We start from the raw sequence: 12,303 nt of genomic DNA, 5'->3' as shown, positions 1-12,303 counted from the left end.
CCCATCGCCGGGGGCGGGGCCCGTTGCTAAGAGCGTGGCGAGGAGTATCAGCACCACCCTCACCGGGCTATCGCAAGGGGTCAACACCTGTCGCTAAGGGCTGTGCCTACATGGTTCTGGCCCCCACGGTGCCGTCACCAGCTGGCGGGGGGGGGGGGTGTCACTAAGTGGCGTGGAGAAGTGAGCGCGGCGAAATGTCGCTACAGCCCGTGCACGGCTGCTGGCTGCAGTACCGCGGTTTGGTCGCACGGTGGCGGTAGAGAGCAGGAAAGGGCGCCACTGCGCATGCGCGGCTGCCCGCCTGCAGTACCGCTGTTTGGTCGCACGGTGGCGGTAGAGAGCAGGAAAGGGCGCCACTGCGCATGCGCGGCTGCCCGCCTGCAGTACCAGCATCTGCTTGCACGGCAACAGCAGCGGCCAGAGGAAAACTTCACCCTCGGGAACCGGCGGCTTCCCGTCTGCAGTACCCGGTTTTGATCGACCGGTGACTGCCGCGATCGGATAAGGGGCGGGTGGAAATCTCTACCAGGGTAGCGGAGCTCCCGCCTGCAGGCCCGGGGTTCGGTCGCTCGGTGAAAGCAGCGCGCAGAAAACAACAGGTGGCCAGTGCGCATGCGCGGCTGCCCGCCTGCAGTACCGCGGTTTGGCCGCACGGTGGCAGCAGAGAGCAGCAAAGGCGCCACTGCGCATGCGCGGCTGCCCGCCTGCAGTACCGCGGTTTGGCCGCACGGTGGCAGCAGAGAGCAGCAAAGGCGCCACTGCGCATGCGCACTGTCCTCCCGCCTGCCCCACTCGCCCCCACCCCACGCCCGAGGGAGGAGAAGCAGCACAAACCACCTGGGGAAAAAGGTCCCCTTTCCCACCCCCACACCCGCCCGGAGTAAGCCCCATCAGTTGCTGTAGGCCTGCGGCATCAGGGCTGGGACAGGGAGAGCAGCAAGTCAACAGGTCCTGGAGGGTTAAAGAAGAAAATCCATCAGGGGAACACAGCTGCCCTTCTGAAGGCAGGCTGCCCGGGGTGAGGGGGGCAGCCGTGCGTCGGGGCACAGGGCAGCCAGGCAGACCAGATGCCAGCGGCTGCCCTGCAAAGGAGTTGTGCGCTGCTGAGCCTTGGGCTTCGTTGGCTTGGCAGCGCCTCGCCTCGCCACTGCTCATCCTGCGTAAGCACGAGGCTTCAGCGAGCACAGAACAGGAGGCCAGGGGAAGCGGGGGGGAGGAATGTCACCGGGGAAAAAAAGTCATGCAGGGGGGCCATCTCAGGGGACAGCGTCTGGGAGGGCACAGACACACGCAGAGGGAGGGCGGGGGAGGAGGCGGACACTGCCGGACAGGGGCATGTCTGGGCAGACACGCCATGGGGAACATGCATGGGGATGACTGACACCAGGGGGGTCCCCCCAGGATAATCCCCAACGGGCAACTCACCTGGGCTCGCCTGCAGCAGATGATCCGCTCCAGATAACCGACCCACTCCGGAGAATCCATTCCGGATAAGCCCCAGCAATGCCCCTCAAACTGCTGCTGTTTCACCCCAAATTTTCCCCAGTTTGGGGTTTTTGGGGCAGTCGTTTGGTGGTGCTGATTTCTGTTTGGATGGCTTGGCTTTTTTTGTTGTTGGGGTTTTTGGGGGTTTTACCTTATGGAAAAGCAAAAAAAGCCAAAGGAACAAAGTTGGGATTGCTTTTCCAAACGGTTCACTTCTGGGTCTCTTTGGCCCTTTCCACAACAAAGAAATCGTTGATTTTTGCTCCTGGTTTTGTGCATGAGAATGGTTAGTGGGGTTCCACCCCCCCCCCCCCCACCGCTTTTCCCCCCCCCCCCCCCCTTTCCAGCTGCACAAACCCAGCAGGAGTGGGCTTTCCCAGGAGCCCCCAATTGTTTTCTTTCCCCCAAACCTGTTTGGGTGTTTTGCCTGTTTGGGGTTTTTCACCCCCCACTGCAGACCCAGACTCGAGGGCTTTGGGGTGTTTGTCTGCCCTGGCAGCAGCTCCCAGGCGGCCTGCGCAGCCCCAGAGGGGGAAGTCCCCATCTGGGGGAATCGGCCCCAAATCGGGATGGGAGAAGGAGAACGGGAAAGGGGCAGCATTTGAAAGCGCTTTTGTGTCTTCAGTTGATTGGGGGGTGGGGGTGGGGTGTGTGTCCAATTTTTAAATCCTCTCTATAAACATCTCTATCAACATGGTTTCTTTGCATTTTAAAACCTTATATAGCATAGACATTTGCACTTGTGTGTCTGCTTACACATCCTTACAGAGTACATCTATAGTTTATATATACTATCTATTTTACATTTACATACAACACCTGTTTAGACTTAGCTATTAAATTTACACTTACACCTACTTAGGCTATTTACACTTACACAGAATATCTATTTACACATACCTGTTCAGACTTCCATATTAACACGTATATAAACCACCTATTTAGACTAGCTATCTGCTTACTTACCCTTTGACACTTCAATCTTTTTCGACTTCTCTATTTAGACATCTACTTACAGTTATACCTAGGCTTATTTCACTCTATATAACCTCTATTTAGATTACACATCTGCTTAGACTATGTAACACACACTAAGCGTAGATGCTCGCTCTAGCCAGACTTTCTTCTGCTTTGAATTCCTTCATCTGTCCTTTTTCTTCATTTTAAACTCCTTTATTGTTTAATTTAGATATTTAGACAGTCGAGTTACTTTTGTGTTTTAAAACCCTGTATCTCGATGTAGAATTTTTGTATCCTGAAATACGTTATATAATATAGGAGAGAGAAGTTCTTATTTTATATATATTGACATGTAATATTAATTGATAGATGTATAAAGGGATTTTAAAATAAGAGGTTTTTGTAATAGCCCCCCTGAATTTTCAGGCATTTTGGGGCTGCAACCCCCCTTTTTGGGGGGGAACCCCTACATGACGCCCCCACTCACCTGTTCCTCTGACGCATTATCAGCTCCCCCAGTGACACCGGGGCGCCCCGCATGACATCATCACACCGCCCCCCCCCCCCCCCCCCCAATTTTATTCACCCCCAAGAAGGGCACTAAACAAGGGAATCTACTCCAACCTGCAGCTCATTACTTTAATAGTGCCATTTACAAAGGTACACACACACACACACCCCACCCCCCAGAAAAGGGGGAGCTCTGCTAAAATCTAAAAGGTGGGGCAGCCCCCCAAACAGCTGCAGCCCCCCCAGCCCCTGTCCGCAGGCTAGCAGCCGCCCCACGGCGGAGCGGGAGCGTGCCAGAGGACGGTGTCACGTCTCTCTCGGGCTCTGCTCGGCCATGCTCCTGCTCTGGGACAGGCTCCCCGAGGCGACAAACATCCCCGGCCCCTGGGGGCCCCGACTCTCCCCACCAGGCAGCCCTCGCGGCCGCACCTGCGGGGCACCCGCTGGAGACAGAGCCGGGAGCCCCCAGGCAGAGGGACGGCCCCTTACCTTCACCACGCTTAACGGCCGGCAGGCAAACCCGGGCCGGGGGGCATCTCTTGAGCATCACGAGACACTGAGAAGACATCTGAAAAACAGAAATCCCAAACTATATTTCAGCACGTGAATAAAATAGCACAGAAGAAAATGGAGGAGCTCAGTCAGCACAAGGGGTAGGAAGGAAATTGAGCCGCAGCAAGATTCTGGGCAAACGGGTCACGTCAAAACACAACACCTCCTTTAAAAGCTAGAGGGACTGGAACACTTGAAAACGGTATTAAGACTAACCGATACCATTTTGAACAGATTCTTCGCGTAACACTGAACGCTCTGGCTGGTGCTGGAAAACGTCTCATCCCTTCCTTACGGCACCGCTGCGGGGAGATAACCCCGTGAGGCTGCGGGGCAAAGTTGTACCGTAACCGGAACCTCCGCTTACAGATCCGCCGCAGCAGCTACAGCCCTCGCCCTGCCGCCGCACGTCTTGCTGCCTGGCTCCATGAAGCCTGAAGCGAAGCGTCAAACTTGAAAGAGTAACGTAAAAAATTAAGAATAAATCTCAGTAATGCACTTTGTGCTGAGAAGGCGGGCGCGTGTTTACGCACACCCAATATGAGCGTCTAGGCTCTGAAAGCTTTCCATTTTCCTTCTGCGTTCATTTAACTCGCACAGCCGTTCACACCCGCCATAAGATTATCTATCTCCAAAATACACAGCAGCAACGTGACTGGGGGGTTTTGGCGTGTTATGGAGTCGGGAGGGACGTCCGCCCAGCTGCCCCGCCCAAGAGATGCTGCTGAACTGCCAGGGAAACGCGCATCCAAAGCGAGACTGAAATAAAATACTTAAGAGCGCTCCCTCAAAATCCTGGTGGGAAAAAACCGCCCCCACCCCAACATTCAGTCGCCCCTCATTAAATATTTACAACAAATACCTACCTGCTTAATTACACCTAACAAATCGTACGCTACATCTGCTTGGCAGTTACAGCTGAAACAGCGCAAGTCACGTCGTAAATCAGACGCTGTTAGCTTTTTTTAAACTTTCATTTATGACAGAAGAACCGGTGAGTGAAGAGATCCCCGATACGGTTTTACTTCTTTTGGGGAAAAAAAATACCACAACAAAAAACCACGCAAATCAAATCCCCAGTGTTGCAATACATGGGGCTACCAAGAAGGACCGGCAGATATGCTAATGCGTTTGGCTGTACCGAAGCATGCAGGGGAACCGTATTTTTATGGGATCTCGACTGTTACAACTGAGAACCCAAGCACTACCAATGCCATCAACATTTGGAGTATGTGCTGTGCTTGGATCTCCGCAAGGACCATTGATTTTTTCATCTTAGAAAAAAAAGCAGTACTTTGCAAGTCTTGTGCTGATGAGTTCTACTGACAAAGACATTGTCTCTAAGATGCACTCTGATGGCAAGTTCATAGAATGCAACCTCACTGAATAAGAAATATCTCAATTTTTCAAGATCTCTTCCTAACAAAAGTCACACTGTGGGGCTTTCAGATGGGCCAGATTATGAATCCTTTCACAACAAGAACCACACCAGCTAACCAGGATATTCTCGCAGTGGCCAGGTGCCTCTTCATCACGTGAAAAAAAAAAACAACAAAAAAAACAACCCCAAAAACACCAGGGCCAGCAATAAGTATCACACGGGTCAACACAGATCTCTTCCAGAGCACCCCCCTCATCAAAACGAACATGCCCATCGGCTCACCTGCTCTGCACAGATTCCAGCATCACACCCCGCTTCCGTCATCGCTTGTGGCACCAAATGTATCAACACACAGTAAACTACCGTTACGCTCGTGAGAAATCACCGCCCCGTGACTTCCTCGTTACTACCCAGCTCGCTTCTAATGCTCATACGCCGTTCCAAAGACGGCCCACGTGTTACCTACAGAACTGAAGAGCTCGACGACGGACCACAGCATTCTCTGGTCTCAGATGCTGGCCGCTGCCCCACCTTCTCAGACCTCTCATAGGCATGCGGCACCTGCAAAAAGCCAAGCGAAAAGGCACCTCCTGAGATGCTGCCCGATGCCACAGCCTGCCCGCACCGATCCCCGTCTCGCACCCCTTTCCCTCGACAGCCTCCCTCCCAGCCTACGCCACTTCCAGGTGCCGTGTCCAGCTCGCCCGCCGTCCGTAACACCCGAACAACGCGCGTTGCTTATAACTTCCCCAGCAACACAACACCTCAGAAAAGAGCTGCTACTTCAGCGCACCAATCACCACTCGCCTTGCTCGACTTGCCTCCTTTGCTCATTGCTACGCTACTTCAAACCCAAAACAAAAGACAAACGCAAGGAGCAACGGAGTCATAGAGCCATCGGTCACATCTTCCCTCTATATACACCTTGCACCACCTCACCCGCTTACATCGGTCCCCTCAGTTCCCCTCCGTCGCCCTGCACGACTCGTCCCTCGGCATCTCCAAAACCAATACCAAACAAGTCGCCTGGTTGCACGGCAGTACCTTAACGGTTCCTGAAGACCGACTATAACCTGCCATTAAAACAAACATATGACATCAAACATGAAGCCCTACGCACGTACAAGCTTGAACACCCTGCAGAGGTAATCTGCTCAGCTGAACTCTAGCCGCCTCTCCCAGATAGCTACGGTCACGGCCTCCGAGCCCACAAAACGTCACGGTGATTACGGTCCTCGCCCGCTGAGGAGGGCCACTCAATCCGAGATGACGGTACAACCTTTCCCCCAACAGCCTTGGCACAGCAACAGATGAACCCTAAGCTCTCATCGCTGTGCCACCTACCCGACTCTACAGGGCCAGCAAGGCGGTCCGAGACAAACTCAAACGCACACACCAACGCTATGAGAAACGCTACAAACTGCGCGCCTCCGAGACGAGAGAACGCTCTCGGCAAACAGAGAGACAACTGGACGGAAGAGCTCGTCCAGCAACAAGACCTGCGGAACCCTGACAGTGACGCAAGGAGGCCCTAACGCGATCCAAAAAGATTAGAAGAGCGTCAGGGCCCGTGACAAGAAGTTCCTCTCAAAACTGAGAGGGAGGAGGCACAAGAAGCCCGGCTACAAGACCTAAGACTGTAAGGATGCAGGAAAGAAGTCACGCTCCCTGAAAATGGACAGCGACAGAGCAGAGCTGTTCATGCATCTGGGAACGACGCCGCAGACAACAACTGCCCAGAAACTCCTCAAACACCAGAGTGACCCACACTTTAAACTGCAACGCAAAAAAAGAGGCACCCGATGGGCGCCGGCCCCACAATTACAACCTTGCCAGCCCCTAGGGATAGCGCTGTGCTCCTGAGAGCAAAGAGAACAAAGTCACCAGCCCCATGAGCCTCCTCACTGCGACCCAGCTCACCTGAAATGCTCCTCAAATAGCCTTCAGTCGCATCTTCCCTTTAATCCTGCACACGGACCCGCCGCCTTAGTGTGCTCTACTCAGCTCTGCTCTATCACCCTGCACAGCTCCATCTTCATCCTCTGCAAGGACAGCATGATAGAACAAGTCACCTGGACGCACAGCAACAGCTTAACCATTCCACAGGTCTTGCTTCCACGTAGGAATACCATCTAGAGCCCAACTACTGCATGCCATTAAAGGAAATACCTTCAATCAAATGTTAAGCCCCACGCACGTACAAGCTTGAACAGCTGAGAGATGCCCTCTGCTCAGCTAGCACTCTAGCTGCCTCTCCCAGACGGCTACGGTCATCCCCCCGGCACCCACAAAACGCCCCGGAAATTACCGTCCTCGCCCGCTGCCAACGGCCACTCGCTCCGACGAGGGTTGTACGGGTGTTGCCAAAACAGTCTACGCACATTAACGTTAACCATATACTCTTATTGCTATTCTTTCCCCCGCTCTACCATTGCTACACCCCCAGGCGGAGGAGCAGCTCTGACACAGGCATCGACGTGCACGGACCGACACTGCTCACAAATACTACAAGCGACGTGATCGCGGCACCTAAGAAAATTCTCACCGAGACCACGGACTTCCGGCCCAGAGATGCCACCGGGCGAGAAGATCTGCAGGGCAGCGAGGAAGCAGCTATAGCATCCGCGGAGATGTCACGTACCATCATCACCTGCGAAAAAACCATATACCCACAACTAGGACGATGCACGAGCGACGAGCCGCTCTTAAAGACCTCAGAACGTTCAGGTGCAGGGAACAGGTCCCAGAAAAGGGCCCTGCGTATTCAGACTGCTCTTCAGCAGCAGAACTGAGGCCGCCTTAATCACCGCCGCAAAAAGATGACCTTCTATAAAGGTCTAATATTTAAGACACAAGACAAATCTATGCAGTAGACTTAAAATGCGAGAAAGGAAGCTCTCGGTTACCATTATGCCGATGAGCCAGGGCTTGCAAAACCCTCAATATTGCTACCTAGGTGCCTGCTCAGCACGGAGAACAACAGACACATCGAGACCCGAGTACAGGAAGGAACAAAGACAGACTACAAAATCCACACAACAGCACAAGCACAGGCAGGAACTCCCCTGCCTGGCAGATGCTTCTGTTCTGCAGAAAGGACAACACAACCTCTCTCGGCCCAAACGTGTCCGGTCTCTGAACGGTCCCCTCCACTGATTTGACAACCCCTGCGGGCCCCACCTGCGCTTCCCCCAACTGACCGGCCACCTGCACAAAGACCGCATCGGCCCCTCAGCTTCGCTTCCAAATCCGGGGGCTCAAAAGCCATCCTTTAAAAAGGCCACACAGGCTACGTAGGATGGGGCTGCGGTCACACGGACACTCTTCATCTCCAAACGTGCGGTGCCATCACTCAGCGTCGCACCACTCAGCGCCGGCCACTTCCGCAACGACAGCCTCCTCGGAAGCGCCGTGAACTTCCGCTCGCCCACGCTCTAATGAGGCTGGATGTCGTGGCCGCCGCCACCTACGGCGCCTAGAGAACCAGAGAGACAAGGTGACCGCTGCGCCTGGAAGCGGCCGCCCGCTCACAAACAATTCCACACCTCAAAAATAACCGCTGCTACAGTTTCCTGTTCATCGCTCACCTTGCCCGACGAGCTGGGGGCAGACATCCCGCTTTGCATGTAGTTTTGTGAGTCCCTTCGTTAACTAGTCACATAGGTGCTCGCACTGCACGACCCCTCCGTTGTCACGTGCTGACCTACCTTCTCACGATGCTCTGTTCGCCCCCTCCCTCCCGTGTCCGGCTCCCTGCCGTGCATCTCCACCAACAGCCACATTCCAGACTCATCCTTTCCCCTACCATGCCAACACGGCTCCCTCACCTCCCGATCCGTGCCTCCCGGGTCAGTGGCCGCGTCAGGCGCCTGCTCACGTACTCGGTCCGTCCCCGATGGCTGGGAACTGTCACCTTCAATGCCGGGCCCACTTCTGGGGAAAGATGGAGAGGCACACAGATATTAGACACTGCTTTCCGAAAGCAAGAGCTCACCACGCAAAACAAAGTAACAAATCCTTTTGACTGACTTGTTTGGCAACACAGAGACCCCAAAGGCAGAAATCCCAGACGAGTGACCGCACAGCCTGCCCCGTCACAGCACACGACGCCATCTGCTCGCCTTTGCTGCCACGCCTCGCTCGACTGTCCTGCTTAACCCTAGACCTATGACTTAAACTGCAAGAAAAAGTCAAACCACGCAACACACAAAAATTACAGTTTGTGTCAGATGACTCAAGCACAGGCGGACACCGATAGGGCAAACACCAAAAGCAGTACGGGAAGCAAACGGGCATGGCTGGTGTAGTGACACACTCTCCCTTTGTAGGTAACTCACTCCTAGGCGACTCCATGAACAGCCGCGTGGAGAACCTCTCGGCAGACAGCACGCTCGAGCGGCCGCGCTGACACGTACGGGGAAGGAGACTGGGCTACCGGAGGCTGCTTGCACACAGAACGCGACCATTAGCTAACACTTGAACACCCCTTTCCCAACCATCCCCCGGTACCAAGACTTCAAAAACCCCTCCTCTCCTCCTGAACTGTCAGGGAAGGAACCTCACTCCTTCCCGACAGCTCCTGCCCTGTATTTGCACCCCTAAAGCCCCTCTGTCAGCCGCTCCTCGGGAGCTGCCCTTCCCACCTCCGCCCCGCGCTCTGCGAGCACCTCCCACCTTCCGGCTTCCCGCAGACTCCGTGCTCTCTACAGGCCCACAAAATAACGGAAGCCCCGATGCTTATAATCTACGAGGGACCTGCCGCAAGCTGCAAAGGTTCTCGGGACAACGTGGTACTCCGCGGGCGATCGGGAAAGGCGACGAGCAGTTCCATACCCCGACACACACTATGCGTTACGTCCCTGCTGCTTTCTGAAGGAAGGCTAGAGCTCCACATACAGACGCGTACAACACGCTCACCCTAACCCCTACCGCAGCATCTCAGCATCAGTCCTATTGAGAGATAACGTCAATAACTTGCACAACACACAGGCAAAACTGGTGGGAAAAATATACGCTTCTACCCTCGGCCAAGTCATAAAATTCCTGCAAAACCAACCAAACAAAAAACCTACCACACACAAAAACAAAACACCAAAAAAACCCCAGACAAAACCATAACACCCCCACAAAACCAAACAATCCAAAACACACTATTAGACCATCTTGCTACCCCTGAACACCCAACACAAACTTACTGACCCGAGGAAAAACAAAAGCTCGTACAAGTGTACTTCCTAATATATATCTGCTGCTCAACTTTGACTGCTCTCTTACCTCAGCCAGAAACCTCCCCCTCTCTAAATGTCAAAACACACCTACCCAAAGAGCTTAGACAGCTCAAAACCTGCAACCAACTCAAGGAACAGTACCAGAGAAGCCCAGGAGCAGAATGAGCCTCCCGAAGAAAGGCTGGGGCTCATCTACGCCAGCGGAATGGCAAAGCAGAATGAAATCTTTTAAGAACCCCTTCTCAAAAATTATCTCTGGTTATAAAGTAAATCATTTACTGTAAAACCATCAACCATTCGGAGTCACCTCAACGCTCTCTCTTGCTCAGTCCCTTAACAGAACTGAATCAGTCTCAAAGGACAAAAAACATGAAAAGAAACGTGGAAATATACAAGCGTATCGGGAACGGTACGAAGCAGCTAAATTAACACCTCAGTAGCTGGGACAAAACTAAATTGTAAAGGACAACAAAAAACCACCCCAGGAGACGCATCGATAAAAACAGAGGAAGGCTCTCTCTACTCACAGAAGCTCACGGAGAGACCTGAGCCAACGGTACACAGCTTTGGGGTAGCCGATACCGAAAAGAAACATACTCGAGACAGAAAACAGACTGCTGTGGAGCACAAAGGTGGCTTTGGCAAAGGTTCTGCCAGGACAAGAGTCACAGTTACAGGGAACGGACAGCGGCCAGCAGGGGAAACGCCGTCGGCGTGGCGGGGCCAGCGCGGGAAATGCCGCCCTCAGCTAACGCTGCGCTATCAAGCCTTAAGTGAAAACTGCAGAGTAGTTACAGGAGACGGGCATAAGACGGATGCTGAATATCACTTGATGGTCACAAAACCTCACGGGGATGGGCACCACGTAGCCTCGTGGACACCCCTTAGACCCAAACGCTTAACGAGAGACGCTTCTTGCCAAAATACAAGCTCGACGAGGAAAAGCCAACGGGGATGTGGGGGCAACTACCAAAATCTCAGTATGTGAGCAGGCGTTACTTAAGATGGTGCGGTGGTTCTGCCGGGTCCGTCCAACCTGAGCAACGGGTTCTAACGCCTGTCCAGCAGCATCCATGATCTCTCTCACGGCCTCCCACATCATAGACACCTCCCCTGCCTGGGACCGCGTTTTCCATGTCCCACCCCTCCCCATCCCCACAATGAAAATCAAACACAACAAATAAGTACTCCACTTCATCTTCTTGGCCTCCAAAAGAAGCTTCCTTCCACTGCTGAGCATCAACACCGACATCCTCATGCTGTTCCTCAAAAGCAGGCTGGCCCTCGGGTGCCCGTACTGCCAAAGGAAGAGAAAATGATTATGCTCTTATGATGAGCTCCATCATCCTCTCCTTCAGGAAATGAAATCCCGATCGCTACATACCAGAAGTTTGTGCAGGAGATGGCCGAGGCCAGCCCCATAAATGAAGCACTCTGTGACCCTGCTCTCTCTTTTGGCCACAGCACCCGCCACCGGGGAGCCCCAAACCCATTGTGACTCCCAAGGAAAACCAGATAAAACTAGTTCAAAACAACTGGCAGGTGAGAGGTGACCGACAAACACGTATAGCCCACCTCAAACCAGCCAGAGAGCTGACTACCTCCCCCACTAAACTCTCATCTTCGACAAATACACCAAACAGAACAATGTTTACGCTGAACAGAACAAAACCCTTACCCTCTGACACTCTGAAAAGGATTTGTGCACCCACAAAATATATATATATTCATGCTATCGACCGACGGACCACATGTCCTCAGGGTCAGCCCTGCAAAGACAGGAGGACGCCCGATGCTCTCTCCATAAATATAAAATAAAAAACTGAGCCAGAGCCAGGCAGAGAGAGGCGGAGAAAGAACAAGTAGCCACAGGCTACAGGACAGAGAGAGGGAGGCCTGAAAAGACGGGGAGGCAGGGAGCCACTCAGAGCGAGATGGAGAAAGAAGGGGCGGGGGGGGTGCAAAAAAAAAAAAACAACAACATTTTGCAGCAGGTAAGGAAAGAGAGGGGGCCAGGGGGGAGAGACAGGGAGGGCCCAGGATGCACAAGAGAGGCAACGGGGCCCCAGTGGCCCAGGACTCACCGCGACTCTCGCTCTCAGCGCTGCTGGCACAATTTAGCCGTTCAGATGCTTCTTTCCCCTCCTCTCCGCCCTGCCTCTTCTGCAGCTCCAGACTCTAGGCCGT

Source organism: Phalacrocorax carbo, chromosome 8, assembly GCF_963921805.1.
Source record: "Phalacrocorax carbo chromosome 8, bPhaCar2.1, whole genome shotgun sequence".
Taxonomy (NCBI): Eukaryota; Metazoa; Chordata; class Aves; order Suliformes; family Phalacrocoracidae; genus Phalacrocorax; species Phalacrocorax carbo.
The sequence above is the reverse complement of the archived record's forward strand: the minus strand, read 5'-3'. Positions refer to the sequence as shown.